We start from the raw sequence: 14,841 nt of genomic DNA, 5'->3' as shown, positions 1-14,841 counted from the left end.
GATCTCAACAGTTTGAGGGAATGGGCTCAATCTTAAACTAAAAAAAAAAATAAAAATGAAGTAGTAAAACTTGAACTGACTAAAATCCTATTTCAAAATTATACACTGAAATATGCATCTGAAAATTGACAAACCCTTTCAAGTGGGCCACAAATCATCTCAAGATCGCAGCTGGATGCAGCCTTCTCTTCCATCCACACAGGAGGTAAGTTTGGATTTGAGATCAAAGTATTTCAAGCTTGAGACACAGGCGGTCAATGTGAAACATCATCCTTGACCTTAACAGACCCATCAACCCCATTGTTCCCCTAGGGGACCTTGAGAAGCGCTCAGCCGGTACCATGATTTCTGCTCTATTCCAAGTTCCAGGCCCTGATAAGAAGCTAGATACAGGGAACAGAGCTGGTCAACCACCACCACTTGTGGCTGACCACTAGATGCCAGGGTACCTCCCCACAACAAGAGGTATCAGATTATATCATTTTCTTGAACTGGGCACGAACCCAGTACCTAGGTGGCCCCAGAACAGAGGAGTTCTGCTCTGTGCTTATGCTGCAGTCATACCACATCAGCCTAGCAGATCCCCAGAGCAACTAGAAATGCTGGCTTCACAGTGAACAGACTGGCAGAGTGAACCTTGATAATAGCTTTAGTAGACTGCATTCTTGGTTACAATAACCACCAGCAAGTATAGTGGTACACCTGGACTGCCTAGATGACTATCTAGTCCCGTGCGCATGCACGACTATTATGGAGATTTGTTTTTGCAATGTAGAGCTGTGACCAAGGAATCTGGACTCCGTCCTTGATTTTGCCAGAGAGCTGATGTACGAATCCCTTGCCAGTGCTGGGCTTCAGCAGCCTGGCGCAGTTCCTGGCATCATGTTTGTTGTGACCCTCTTTTCATTACAAGCTGTAAGCCATTTAGGACCTTTAGAAACAAGGCATCACAGTAATACAGACAGCAAATTGGTAGTATCATGTTGTTGTTTAGTTCCCTTAGAAGTCCATACAGATAAGCTTATAAGCACATGCCCCTCTGCATGGCTAAGCGTAGAACAGTGACCATCAGGAAACTGCTGGCTGCCAGGATCTGCTTGGCTCATTCATCCCAACAGCTCTAAGCACACTATGTGACAAATAAATGTGCATTTTTCCATGTATATGCAAATCAAGAATAAATGAGGTCCATTTAAAGTTCAAATCCTTCTCATTATCTTTTTATCTGTATATAGACAAACTAACCAAAGCACCTGCAGAATGTTACATTCTGGACAATTATGAAGGCAAAATAATATTGTTTCAAGGTGTATCAAGTGGACACCATCGCCATCTCAGCAAGAGCCATCAGCCCACACCAGGGAGAACTGGATTCTCTTTGGTATAAGTAAAATTCATCCCACTGGAGTTAACTCAGTTTACAGCCACTAAGTATTTACCTGTTTGCTGCTATGACTTCCCTAAGTCCTCTGGGTAATCAGTGAGTTGTGGATATATACTGTCCCCATGGCACTTTTCAGACCTCTATCATTGCACTTTTTCAGTTGTCCCAGTTTTTTCCTTCCCACCTCCTTTTAAAACTTTGACCATATAATTCACTTAAGCTTCTAAATGAGATACAAGTCTATAAAGAGTGTTGAGCCAGCCAGCCTTAATTTGAAAATGTCATTACTCCCACACTAAAATAAAGTTCTCCAGTCAATCCCATGGCAGCCCTCATAGTTTGTATGTCTTCCAGACCAACCTTAGTGAAGCTGTGTTATTTTCATTTTTCCAGAAAGGAGAAATATAAAGGGAGGAGATAAGATACCACCACCCAGAGCTGTGAAGACTAGAATTGTCCAGGGGATTAGAGCAAGGAAGTATTCTTATTTTCACAGTTTTTCTGTGCTGAGAAGGTGTAAAGTTTTACCTGGAGAAGGGAAAACAGTAAGCCTTTATCATATGCTCGTCTCCATTCCAAATTGACTTGAAGTCAATTTCATTTTGCAAAGCTAGAAATATTTAAGATTCTCTTGAGATTCAGAATATCATTAATGGGTTTCCCATACAGCCTATCCTGTGCTGTTCTGAAGAACACTTTTTCTGAGTTAGCAAGTTAAAAGGATTACATTTGAACTAGAGGTGAGATACTCTCTACTTTCTTTCAGCCACCTGTAAGTTAAACAGCTAATATGCCTGGTGTCTCTCTGTAGTCAATATGATGAAAGTCACTTTCAGAAGGCAATTCATTTCATCCTGTAATAGATATTAAAAATAGGCTGAATAGATTGCCCTCTCGATCTGCTTACCTAGATATTCATCTCCAAGTGTCTCCAGGAACTAGATCTGTGTCTGTAGCCATAAGGGACCACATTCATTTGTAGGTGAAGATGCCTTCGTCCAGGTGTCTATAAGTAAGTGATAGGCCCAGGTTCCTACTGCTGGAAGATTTTACCAATACAGTATACAGATCCTTGAGAACAGCTTTCTCTCAAGCAGACACCTAGCCTTGATTGAAGTGTCATGTAGGTACAGGACAAGCAAATTGACGTCTGAAGGCATCTGGTAGAGTCCATAGCTGCCACTCCAGAACAACAGAAGTCCTGTGGCAATACTACAATGCTCTATGAATGTTCCACTTACTCCAAGGTGTCTCAAATGCACCAGACACCTGTGCTTAAGCAATTGAACCAAGCTCTCCTGGTGCCCGCACACCTCTTTGAACCCCAGTGGCAGTACTGATTAATTATCACTGACTGAGATCAAAGCACAGATTGCCATTTCACGTGTAGACACCTCCATGAAGACAAGGTTTTCCCAATTCTGCCCTCAGGGGACCATTGTCAGCTGTGACACAGAAGCACACCAAAAGTAAATTCTACCTTGTGTCCCACCACATACAGCCTGTTTTCTCAAGGAGGACCCACAGACAGCAAAAACAAACCAAATGTCACAGCTCACTCTAGCTGGTGCACAGTGAATGAAACACAATCAAGGACAAACCCTACTCAGTGGGTTAATCAGTGTTAGTTCATTGATTTAAAAACACATACACACATTAAATTGTTGATGCAACAGGAAACAGAACCTGAGCCTTGGAGCTCAAGGAGTTATTTCCAACAGAATCTGTAATAGAGCCTAAAGGGTCGCCCAGTTCCTGCTCTGGCATCACGATTGCAGCCCCAGCATTAACTGCTGTAGGAGGTCAGGGTCTCCTGAACTGCTTGCTCAGCCCTAATTACAAAAGAATGGAATTGCCTTACAAAAGAATGCAAGTGCCACTTTGATTTTCATCAGAAAGTATATACAGGCTTTTATTATTATTATTATTATAAAAGTAATACTCATTTGTTGAGCTCCAATGGGATATATAATCCAAAGCAGGAGCACTGCTTGAAAAACAGTAAAACACTTTCTAACAGCTACACAAAACTTTCGATGTTTTCAGTTATACTTCAATGTGGTAAAGCAAATAGGTACTTTGGGTTCAGACTCATTACCATTCAACTGTCTGTTTATAAAGGAATAAAAGGAGACATTTAAAATATAAGTGTCTGTAAGGCTCTTCAATCTCATGAGCCAATCTAAAGTTAACTGAGTGAATCGCTCAGCTGCAGTCAACTAATAGGAGAGAAAAAAAATCAACTCTGAGAAACCACTTATACATCCATCTATATATCTATCCTCCAGGATTTGAATTCAAAGTCATGTTAAGTCACCAGAAATCAGTCTCCAGGACTCCCTGGGACTGTTCTGTATACCAGCACAGGGTAAACTTGTTTTCAGACCTAAATAGAGACATCCAGACTGAAAAAAAAAAAAAGCAAGATGGCAACTGAACAAGGTCAATGGGTAGCGGAAGTATAAAATTAAAAAAAAAAAAAGGATGATCAGTTTGACTTCTGAATTTCAAACACTAATCAAAGCAAGACAGTGAACAGAGGGAAGCATTAACCCAACTACTCACATCACGAAACGAAGATTTGCCTACCAAGTAAAATTCAAATAAGTTTGTGTCATCCTTTCTGAACACCAGTTCCCAATATTCTTTAGGTAGAATGTTGTAGAGTTCCATCATGTGCTGTTTATGATCTCCACGTGAAAAAGCAAGCATCAAATAATAATCTGCAGAGGGTATTGAGATACCTATTAGGTGTCCTATTTGGGGTTGCATCACTTCATGCTGAACTTCGGCACTGCAGTTCTTGGTGGAGTTTAGTTTACCTCAGAGTGGAAAGGACTGTAATATTTCAGTATTAATAATCCCAGAAGTCTCTGAAGTAAGAGGATCCCTCTAAAATGTGGAACAACTTCCATCTTCAGTGCTAGAATTACTATGTAAAACATTGCTGCGCTTTGCCTGAATTTAGAAACTCTGAGCTTGATTTTTAAATCAATCAAGCACCTAGAGTTCCTGCTGAACTCAGCAGTTCTGGAAATCAAATCGACCATGTAAAGCAGTATACCTCTTTGAAAAAAAAAATAGCTGCAGCTTCCCTTCAATTTGGACATCTCCAGGTAGAAAACTAGAAATAACTAACCATCTGAAGTTTTACTCTCACAGCCCTATGGCTTTTTGTTTGTTTTGAGGTGAAAAGAAAAACAGTTTGTCCACCAACTCAAAGACCCAAACTTCCACTATGGGTGTGAGAAGGGTGGGAAATCACCAGGTGCATCATTATCATTTGCCTTATTCTAGCAAGGATTATCAGAAAATATATTTGTGTTTTTCTGCTAGCTGGAGCAAAGCCAAATATTCACAACTTAGACATTTCAAGAGAGTTCAGATGTTATTGATAATAAAACAAACACAAAGATTTCCCCCAAGACTATGGCTATAATTGTCATTTCTTACTAAGGAGGAAATTTTTCTTTGTCTTAAAGATCGATAAAGTAGGTTTGAGGATTGCTCAATCATCACCAGTTCCAACACCTTATTGTGTTGCACAGCCCAGAGTAGTTTTGGCTGTGGGCCGAGATGTCAGAGCTGCCTGCTGTTCTGCTGATGCAGAGGGAACAAGATGACTGCAGGTTGGTCTGATACTCGGACATGGAAATCAACTCTCGAGAAGTATTTGCTGATGGTACTGATGCACAAGTGGATCATGATATTTGCAAGGTTTTAGTTCTCTCGAGCTCATGACAGTTATGGGTGTTTCATTAATGGAAAGGAGTGACCCAAACCTAACAAGCCTGAAGGGTTAGCAATTTAACTCTACTGCAGATCTTGAATCTGGAAAAAGCTAACAAGTCTCCACCTTTTCCAACTGCTGTGCCAAGCAGCTGAATTACTGTGTGACGACACCAGCCACAGCATCCCATGGTAACAGAGGGGAGACTTTTCCAATAGAAGAGCCCTGGAACAGCTGAGCAGCAGGACCCTTGGGACTTGGCAGGCTGAGTGAATCAGCCAGCTCTGCTCTGTGCTGCCATGGCTAGACTGATTTTGCAACTAAATTAGCTAATTTAAAGGTGTTCTGAGCACCTCTGCACCATCCTTTCCACCCTTCTGTGACTCTGCACAGAAAATTTAAATGAAAGGGTGAAACACAGACTTCTTAAAATCTACAGCCTAGTTTATCACCCATAAATATAACGCTTCTCCTGGCATCTTGTGGCTGACGCCGTTCCCTACCAAATGCCCAATGAAACACTAGAAATGCTGTAGATTGGAGCCTACTGATGTGAAAATAATTGTACAGAACAGAACAGAGAAAGCAGCAGGGCTATTCCAGAAGCCTGTAAATCCACTTTTTTTAGTATGTATCATTTAGTGTTACCATAAATCAGCATTTCCCAAATGACAGAGCACACAAACATTGAGATGCACAGATCTCAAAAGCAAGGCATAGCATCCTATGCCTTCTAATTAGCAGTGCTGTCCTGATTGACTCTGGCTCTGCACCAGAGTCAGTACAGCTGTGAGCTGGCAGTGCTATGAGGGAGCAGCAGCTTCACACACCTGGGACAGGGAGGAAAGGAAGGAGAGATCCTAGGAGTGCAGGAGGGATACATGGAAACAGATATCAGAAGAAATGGGAGGAGTAGGAGAACATACAGAGGCAAAAACAAAGGACAAGAAGCAGAAACAAGGACACATTGGTCCTGAGATCTGCCCTGCTTTGGGGGAGGGACCACAGGAGAAAAAGACATCCCATCATATAGGCACAGCCAGCAGGTTGAAGGAGGTGATTGTCCCCCTCTACTCTGCCATCATGAGACTCCACTCAGAGTGCTGCAGCCCCCAGCATCAGAACCATGTGGACCTGTTAGAATGGGTCCAGAGGAGGACCACAAAGATGCTCAGAGGGCTGGAGCACCTATATGAAGAAAGGCTGAGAGAGCTTAGGATGTCCACAGCCTAGAGAAGAAAAGGCTTCAGGGAGACCCCATTGCAGCCTTTCAGTATTAAAGGGGGCTTATAAAAAAAGAGTGACTTTTTACTCAGGCAGATAGCAATAGGATGAACTGGAACAGTTTTAAACTAAAAGGAGATTTAGATTAGACATCAGATATAAATTCTTCAGAGGGTGGTGAGGCACTGGAACAGGTTTCCCAGATAAGTTGTGGGTGACCCATCCTTGGCAGTGTCCAAGGCCAGGCTGGATGGGGCTTTGGGCAACCTGGTCTGGTGGGAGGTGTCCCTGCCCATGGCAGGGAGTTGGAACTGGCTTGGATTGAAAGGGACCTTAAAAGATCGCCCATTCTATGATGCAGAAGAAGCATCATTTCTATTTTATAAAAAGATGCTTGTTTTCCACTGACTCATTTTTTTTTCAGGTAACATGGGCACTTAGTCAACCTTCTCTGGTAGCATGAAAGTAGGAGGGTACCTTTACACCAGTGCATGGAAACTAAGAACACAGTGAGGAGGCCACAGATCATCACAATTTGCATAACATTAAGGTTTAAAAAACAAACAAACAAACAAGAACACCACCACACACGGTTAAGGGTATGAATTCTGATGACATTTTCTTCCCAGCTCATCCCAAGCATTCCTTGTAAACGTGAGGATACTGTTACAAAACCTTGACATTAAAACTTAATTCATTCATGTCTGGAATTTGGAAGTAATTGTCTTTTGTCTTCCTTGTCTTTTTTTCCCTGAAGTTATTCTTTGCCATGTTCATTTTTTGCTTCCCTACCACCAAACTCCTCCTTTTACACAGCTAATTAAATCTATCTTTTAAAATATATATATATACACATACATACACTTCCATCAGGTGCAACTGACAGAGGTAAGGAGGATTCAGAGAGCCAGACCCAGGCTTTATTCAACAAATTGGAGATTCTTGTTTGTTTTGTTGATGTTTTTCTTTCCCCATGTATGTGTTCACCACAAAGCTTCTGTGTTGGTGCTGCCTGCAGGAAGGGCTCCCAGCCAGTGCTGCCACCCAGCCTGGGGGGTTCCAATCCCCAAGCACCGTGACATCCTGCAGACTAGCCACAGTACCTGATGCTCCTCAGTAATTGTTTCTTCCATGTCCCTGACTAGATTAGACCAACTGGAATTATAATAGACAATGAATGAGGCACGATTTTAATTTACAGAAACATTTCTCTTTAGATCCTAACATGTTAACATCTTCCCTTTTTTTTAAATTACTGTGTTTTTTTTCCCCACTTTCCATTCTCTTTTCAGCTGGTTTATAAAGTATAAATGTATGGCTGGGTAAAGAGGGTATGCTTCCTCAGATAATCTCAATCCTGGTTTTAACTACAGGTGTAATTGTTACCTCCCGCTCCTCCAATAGATTAGCTATTTTTAATTAGGGAGGGCACATGTTTTGCTAAAGATCACCTATTTCATACTGAGTTCCTTCAGAACTCTTCCAAGTACCATCTGGAGCTGGTGACTTACTGCTTTTTAAATTATTGATTTGTTCCAACTCTTCTTCTGACACATCCTGATTATGAGAAAAGAGCAAATCCCAGTAGGAATGGCTCTAATATTCTCTGCGCTGAAGACTGATGCAAAGAAATCATTTAGATGCTCAGCAATGTCTTTATCTTCTTTAATTTCTACCTTTAATCTTCAGTGATCCAGTTTCTGAACTACTAATTAATTATCATTTGACAGAATAAGAATAAACCTAAAGCATTTTTATTTCCTACCTCTAGCAGTTTGCAGTCTACTTGTATTTCCTTTTAATTCCCTCATCTAGTATTTACGCTAATTAACGCACCAATGTATAAGAAAGCTAAGTTTACATTTTCAAATTTGAAAGGATTCCCATTAGATTAAAAAAAAAAAAAGACAACAAAAAAACCTCTCAAGCCTGCCATTCAGCTGTACTGGTTTACTCCTTGCCTGCCTAGTATTATTTTTGTTAGCAATGTACTTGCCCTCCAGACTTTATTATTGTTCTTAAGTTCAATTCATGGCATCTTTAAGGGTTATTCTTCCTGCACTTTTCCCTCAGGATCTTTCTTGACTAACCCTGTCAACATTATCGAAATCTGACTCTTCTGAAGTTCAAATTTCACCATCACATTTCTGTACTTTCTCTCTCACTGAGTTACTGGACTATATTATGTTAATATGACTGCTAGCAGCTTCAGATATTGTCTTGAATTCCTTCCTGCACATTGCTTAAGATCAAGGACCAAAAAAGTCAGGATTTAAGCACCTAAAAAGGGAACTTTGATCTGAAAGCTCATACCTACTTATGACACTGCTCTGGGCTGAGTAGATAGGCACCTACACGTTTCTTAGATCTGCCAAAAGCAACAACCAGGCAGAAACTGGCAAACCTGGAGCACGTAACCGACACCAGCAATAAGACGGTGATGGAAGCTGCCTTACTTGCTTCTGGACATGGAGAGGCTGCACACAAGGGAGGCCAAGCCAGTGTTGCCCACCTTAGAGGAAGCACCCAGACACCAGGAAAGAAGGCACGCACTCTCCCTCTTGTTGGAGCAGGGTCCCTGGATCCGGAAGAATGCCAACGTTTCTGGAGTGAAACATTATAGCTTGATGGTTTGGAGTCTCAGAGGAGAGAAGTCACCTAGGTTTGAGTCACTTATCCTTAGTGCTTTATTTTATCCAAGAGAGTTTAGTGCAAGGTGCACAGTCCCCAAAACAAAATGTTATTTACAGCCTGGTGCCTGCCAAGACACCTCTTTAATACATAGGAAGAGGTTATTTTTCTGAGGTAGAGATGCACAGGAACATGTTGATAGAGCTGAAGTTGTGGTCTGAGGCCTAGACCCTGTTCACAGTACTCAATCCTGAGGCCTGGCCTTGAGTGACACCCAGTCCCAGCCATAAAACTTGACAGCTCTTCAGCAAAGCACATGGAACTGTACCTCAAGCCCACACGAGAAGTAAAGGTGTCAGAGCAGACTTGCTTCAGCCTACTTTGTTTCTGTTATGCTTATTCCTAAATGGGTAGAAACTTCTTTATAGTTTTCTTTTTGTTCCCTGCTGCTGCCACACCTCATTACTGCTGGGCACGAGAGCCTGCCCACCACATCCCTGCCCAGCTCCCCCTCCACAAGTTGCCAAATGATCACTCAGGCAGCGAGAGACCAAGATGTGTCAGCAGAGCTTTAAATCATTTATTATTAGCAAGTGGTTGGAAAAAAAGAAATCAGCCTAACTCCATGGAAAAAGACAATGACAATTCACAGTGCTCTGCCTGCAGCTGCTAAAGCCAAACACTGAATTGTTGTTAACGATTTAGCAAGAGGAGATTGCATGCAGCACAGCACAGGTAATCCTCACACCCCAGCCTATACTCCCCATTGGGTCGGCCATCCCACGCAGGTGGCATGATCCTCCTCCACCATCGCGCTCCCTTCAGCCACGGAGATGTGGGCACAGCAAACTCAAAATGCTGTTGTAGCAGAACACAACAACATTTAGCCAGGCCTCACAAACCATCCAAATACCAGCAGCCAGCTTGCTGCCTGCCTGAATGCACAGAGACCTGTTTTTGGTAACTCCAGACAGAAAACAGGTAGAAGTCTTGGTGTATTTATATTGCATGAAACCCCAATCAATGGCCACATATGCAAAAAAAACTGAGACCCTGCCTTCCTGCAGTGGGGGAAGAGGCTTTTACTGAACTTTTCTATTAAATATTCTGCCAAGGCCCAGTGACCACTGCTGCTCTCATCCAGCTCCTTCTGGTCTTTTCTGGCCAAATCCATAGCTTCTGGACGCAATAAGAGGATAGCAAATCAACAGAAAACTCCACTGCAACCACCTGACCTCTTGCCACTCCCCACTGAGACAGTCTAGGCTCAACAGACCATCCAAATCCCCTCTTCCCACCTCAACAGCCTGGGCAGGAGGGTGTCCCCCAGCTGAGCACCTGCATGGCACCAGTAGCAGCTCAGCCTCTCGCGTCCCCATGCGCATCATGCGTCAAAGGCGGTCAGCAGCCAAATGGCACCACGTCCCCCTACTTGGGTCCTCGCCAAAACAGAGCCACCCTTACCTTTCTGAGACACGTGTCCGCAGGAACAGGCTGTCCCGTGGGGTGGCAGGGAGGCCGTGGGGAGCCCCTGCACCCAGTCTTGCTGCTCACCACCCGTGGTAGCGATGGAGCCGGCACCCGGCAGATGTTTGGCTTGGGTGCAGCACGTCCCAGGCTCTAGTCAGGGCAATCAGCCACGAAGCTGCTCCCTGCTCGGCTCTAGCATCTTGCCAGCCACGCAGTCCAGGGAAAAAACGCCTCCTTCGAGCACCAGCGTCATTTCAGACGCAGGCATAGGATCACCTGCCTGGGAATCGCATTATGGATCAGATGGGAATACACTCCGGGCTTAACACCAGCACATTCTTCTCCCCAAAGAAAACGGGAATCCTAAAGAATAACGTGCAACACAAAAGGAAAACAGGGAGGGCTGCGTTGAAGGATGCTTCTGGGTCAGGGCTGTGCCGTTTGCCGGTTCAAGAGCACCATCTCCTGGGTGGCCTCGGTGCTCGGCTACCGGGAGTCCAGCCCAGAGCCGGGTTCTTGAACGCACGGAGCGCTGCAGGAGAGCACATCCCAAACCCTGCCTCTCCCTAAACCAGCAGCACCAGGCGTTCCTGAAAACCAGCCCTAAAAGCGGTCTCCTCTGAGCTCTGAGGGTCTGAACACGTACCCAGTCTACCTGGACCAAGTTCTCTGCAGTAATCAAGATATGCCATGTGTCAAAGATTACTTATATTTTCTTTAAGGAAAAAAACTAAAGTTACTTGAAGAGCTATTTAGATTTCAGACAAGTGAAATGGTGGGTAAGACCCAAAACATTGGGTTTCATAGTATTACCGTTCAACCGGGAGAACTTGGCTGACAAGTAATATTTCAAAAATACATATTGTAGTGTGGATTTGACATTAAAACTATAAAATGTTTGTTAATATACCCTTTAATAGTGTGTTTTCACTCACTAGATCATAGATTTAAGAGAAAAGACTCCAAAACTTTATTCTCAGCTCTGTAGCTATCATAGTATGACTAGCAAATCACTTCTCTGTACTGCAGCTTATAATGGCCTGTTAAATGAACATTTGAGTGCCCTACTTCACTGCTCTGAGGCTAAATTGTATGTAAGAATCCTTTGGGCTTTGAAGAATGGGCTTATATAACAAGTAAAAAGTGTAATTCAATGATTCTTCCTAATTCAATCCTCCTCCAAAGCCTTTCTGACTCAATTTACCATGAAACGTTAAGTAAAATTTTAAAGGATTTTACTCGACATTTTATTCATCTTTATAAAATAGTCAGTCAGCCCCCTAATGTGCAAGCTTCACGTTAGAAAGAACAGGATATAACTACAAAAACATACATACCAGTGTATCAGTATACACGTAGGAGAATTCTCAGGGCTTTTTGCATAGAACTGTTGCAACTACACAAAAAATCATCACCCCTCCATGACTTGTTACAGTTAACTTCTTTAATTTACAAAGCCGTTTCAAAATGAATATTGAACTTGGCCCTTGGATTCTTCTTCGGCCCTATAAATCATCATCACCTGCACGTATTTCAGTTACACAAAATACTTTAGAAGTTATGGCACATATTTCAAATGTTAGAGAAACAAGTTTCAAGTGACTCCTTCTGTCTTTAAAGAAGTCTAGTGTGTTTATTTACTCTGATTTGAAAGGTCCTAAAATGTTCCAATATTTGAGGGGAAAAAAGTTGTTTTTAAGAGGTTTTCTTTCTCCTTGATAGGGGAGCACAAGCCAGCAGCAACCCTGCAAGCATTTTTGGTGTCTGATTAATCAGAAGTGATCTTCAAAACCAAGAAGACATGAATTTTTCTCTTTATATACAACACCACACCTTTCTTCTCAGTCACACCCTACGAGTTTTATACAACAGAATGGTCTTTCTAACCAAAACTGCCTTTGCTCCTAGCCAACTCCCTTACTTCCAGGGAAACTAGACGTTTGTGAGAAGCTGGATGGTAAGGCAGAGTTTATAAGTCCAAAGATCTTCCCCCAGTCCTAAATCAATCAGGATATAAGTCATAGTTCTGTTTTTGATACTTCTAGTACAAGAACACAGATGTTTTCCAAGAAGAAACATTTTTAAAAAGCAGTAAAGACTACCTGGAAGTTACACACCCAGGCAAAACAGCACAGGTTCTGTGCCAACAATGTAGATCTTGTTTTTATTTTAGCTTAAATCAAATAAAGCCTGAATCTACAATGTGAAGTTTTGTACATACCTTTCAAAGCAAATTATTGAAAATAGAAACTGAACCCTTCACTACCTCAATCCTTTTTTTCTGTGTAACTAAAATCTAGTTTTCATAAATGATGCATGGGGATAGGCCTCAAGCAGTTAAATCAAATAGCAGCTTCGGTAGCCAGGAGTGTGCCACGTAAGAGATCTCAGTGCACTAAGACAGCGCCGTTCAATGGAATAAGCAGCCTCCCAGCAAAAAGGCGTTAACACCCACACACACAAAAAAAAAAGCAACCTTGACTCACCAGACAGCACTATAAATAATCCCGAAACTTCAAACCCTCTTTAACCTTCCTCATTGTCTTTCCACCTTTGCTTACAGAGACATTAACAAGTGCTGCCTGTCTTGTAACTGACAAGCATTTTTTTCTTATGTAGTCCCGTGTTATGGATGTTGAAAAACCTGTTGTAAGGAGATCTGTTTTTCTCTAAGGGTGGTGGGGGTAAGGGCACAAACCAGGTTAGACAGGGATTTACTGTTCAGCCTGCCAGGTTTACATTTTATTACCATTCTTAGATGCAGGCACTGAAAAGGCCTTGACTGGATTACTAGTGTCGGCTCGGGAGAAGTTTCCCTTAGTATGATTCTCTGATTTCACATTCCCACACTTTGTTATCATTAACAGTCTCCGGGGGGGGGGGAACACCAGATATTTCTAGCCCACCTTTCTGAAGAATACACTGAGAACATAAGAATAAGGCTTAACAGACCCAAATAAAGGCACTTCAAACACTTCAGGATGTTTTACTCTTCTCTTTTTATGATAGACAAGAAACACAAAATATTGACCACAATGTTAAAGCAAAGAAAAGGACATTGATGCCAGAAAATTCACTTACAGTGTAATCCTTTAGAGCGTCAGGAACCAGTAGCAGCTTGTTTTCTCTGGGAAACAACTCTCGGCTTAACTGATTTGAGTTCTTCCAAATGAAAATTAGCAAGGCAATAAAATAACATTCATAACTTGCTTCCATCTGCCCCATCAGTTCAACAAGAGCAAAGAAACCCACCCCTCTTTAGTGGAGGTTTAACCTTTCTGAAATCAGACTGCTTGTATTATATAACTGTTCTCATTTGCTTAAATCAAACCACCTTGCTTTATATGCAACAGGTGAGAAGTGTTACAAGATGCAAAGGATTACCTTAATGATCTGGTGAACAGCTTGGTTCACTTAGCTCAGCCTTTTACCCAAACAGCAGTATCACAGGCATCCTCAGACAACAAGTAATTACAATCAAAGTAGAGAACGCCAGCTTGTCAATCATTCATACTACAGTCCCATAGTAATAGAATGATAATAACAGATAATGGTTTACATGTATCCATCTCATCACAAGCCCTCAGTAACTCAACACAGCCAAACTGGGTCCAGACGCATCTCACTGGAGGAGCACTCAGCCAGGACACCCACCCGGTATAACACACGAGCACTGCAGAGGAGCAATGGGGCTCACGGGGTATAGCTAGAGCTGGCAGCTCAGTATGACCTACCTTGATCAGGAGACGCCATTCAGGTGGCAATGCCCATTCACACCTTGATGCCTGCTGTGCTGAGATGCAGTCATACATCAGCAAACCTCAGGAATAGCTATATTTGCTTTTCTTCTCCAGAGACAGATGGCAAGGTCAGTGCCCTGCCTGCTCTCAGCTGTCCTTCTCAGCAGCTCCCAGGCAGCCTTCCCAAGCCATGTTCCTGAGCACTATCACCTCTTCCACAATCAGGGTAGCACAAGCAGCTATGCCCAGCAGGGTCCTGCCACTTGCTGCCTCATGTGAGGAATCAATCCTCCTCTGGGGAGTCACCCTTTCCCCATCACATCCTCCCAGCCATGAACTCCTCATGCACAAGCCACCCACTAGGAGCTTAGGACACCCACTGATTGGAATCATCATCTGATTAAGCAGAGCACAGACTAGTGCCAATTTTCTAAAATGATCAACCTGAAAACTAGTTTGTTGGGGGAAATTCTCAATCAACTCCCAAAATAAGTGTCTTCACAAGCATCTAAAGCTTTACAATTTAAGTAGACACTGATTTTTTTTTATTGCAATGAGATTAACATGAGTATTTACATAGAAAGCATGCAAGATGTAAAAAGTGCTCATGCACACAGAGCCTGGCTCGTGGAGGAATGCAGGCAGAAGCCATATTTTATGTG

At 42.6% G+C, this 14,841-nt stretch overlaps 1 protein-coding gene across 7 annotated transcripts in view; it reads right to left on the bottom strand.

Moving 5' to 3' along the window:
• TUNAR (TCL1 upstream neural differentiation-associated RNA) overlaps positions 1–13,018 on the bottom strand; it is a 161,682-nt gene extending 148,664 nt beyond the window's left edge. For 3 of the 7 annotated variants that reach the window (XM_066998304.1, XM_066998305.1, XM_066998311.1), the window contains exon 1: positions 10,434–10,902. The gene's annotated coding sequence lies outside the window, so the exon portion shown is untranslated. Of the gene's footprint in view, positions 1–10,433; positions 10,907–12,925 lie in introns of those variants that run through there. The other 4 variants (XM_066998312.1, XM_066998313.1, XM_066998303.1 and 1 more) reach the window with 3 other exon arrangements.
• Between the last annotated feature and the right edge of the window lie 1,823 nt (positions 13,019–14,841).

This window comes from Anser cygnoides, chromosome 5, assembly GCF_040182565.1.
Source record: "Anser cygnoides isolate HZ-2024a breed goose chromosome 5, Taihu_goose_T2T_genome, whole genome shotgun sequence".
Lineage (NCBI taxonomy): Eukaryota > Metazoa > Chordata > Aves > Anseriformes > Anatidae > Anser > Anser cygnoides.
The sequence above is the reverse complement of the archived record's forward strand: the minus strand, read 5'-3'. Positions and strand labels throughout refer to the sequence as shown.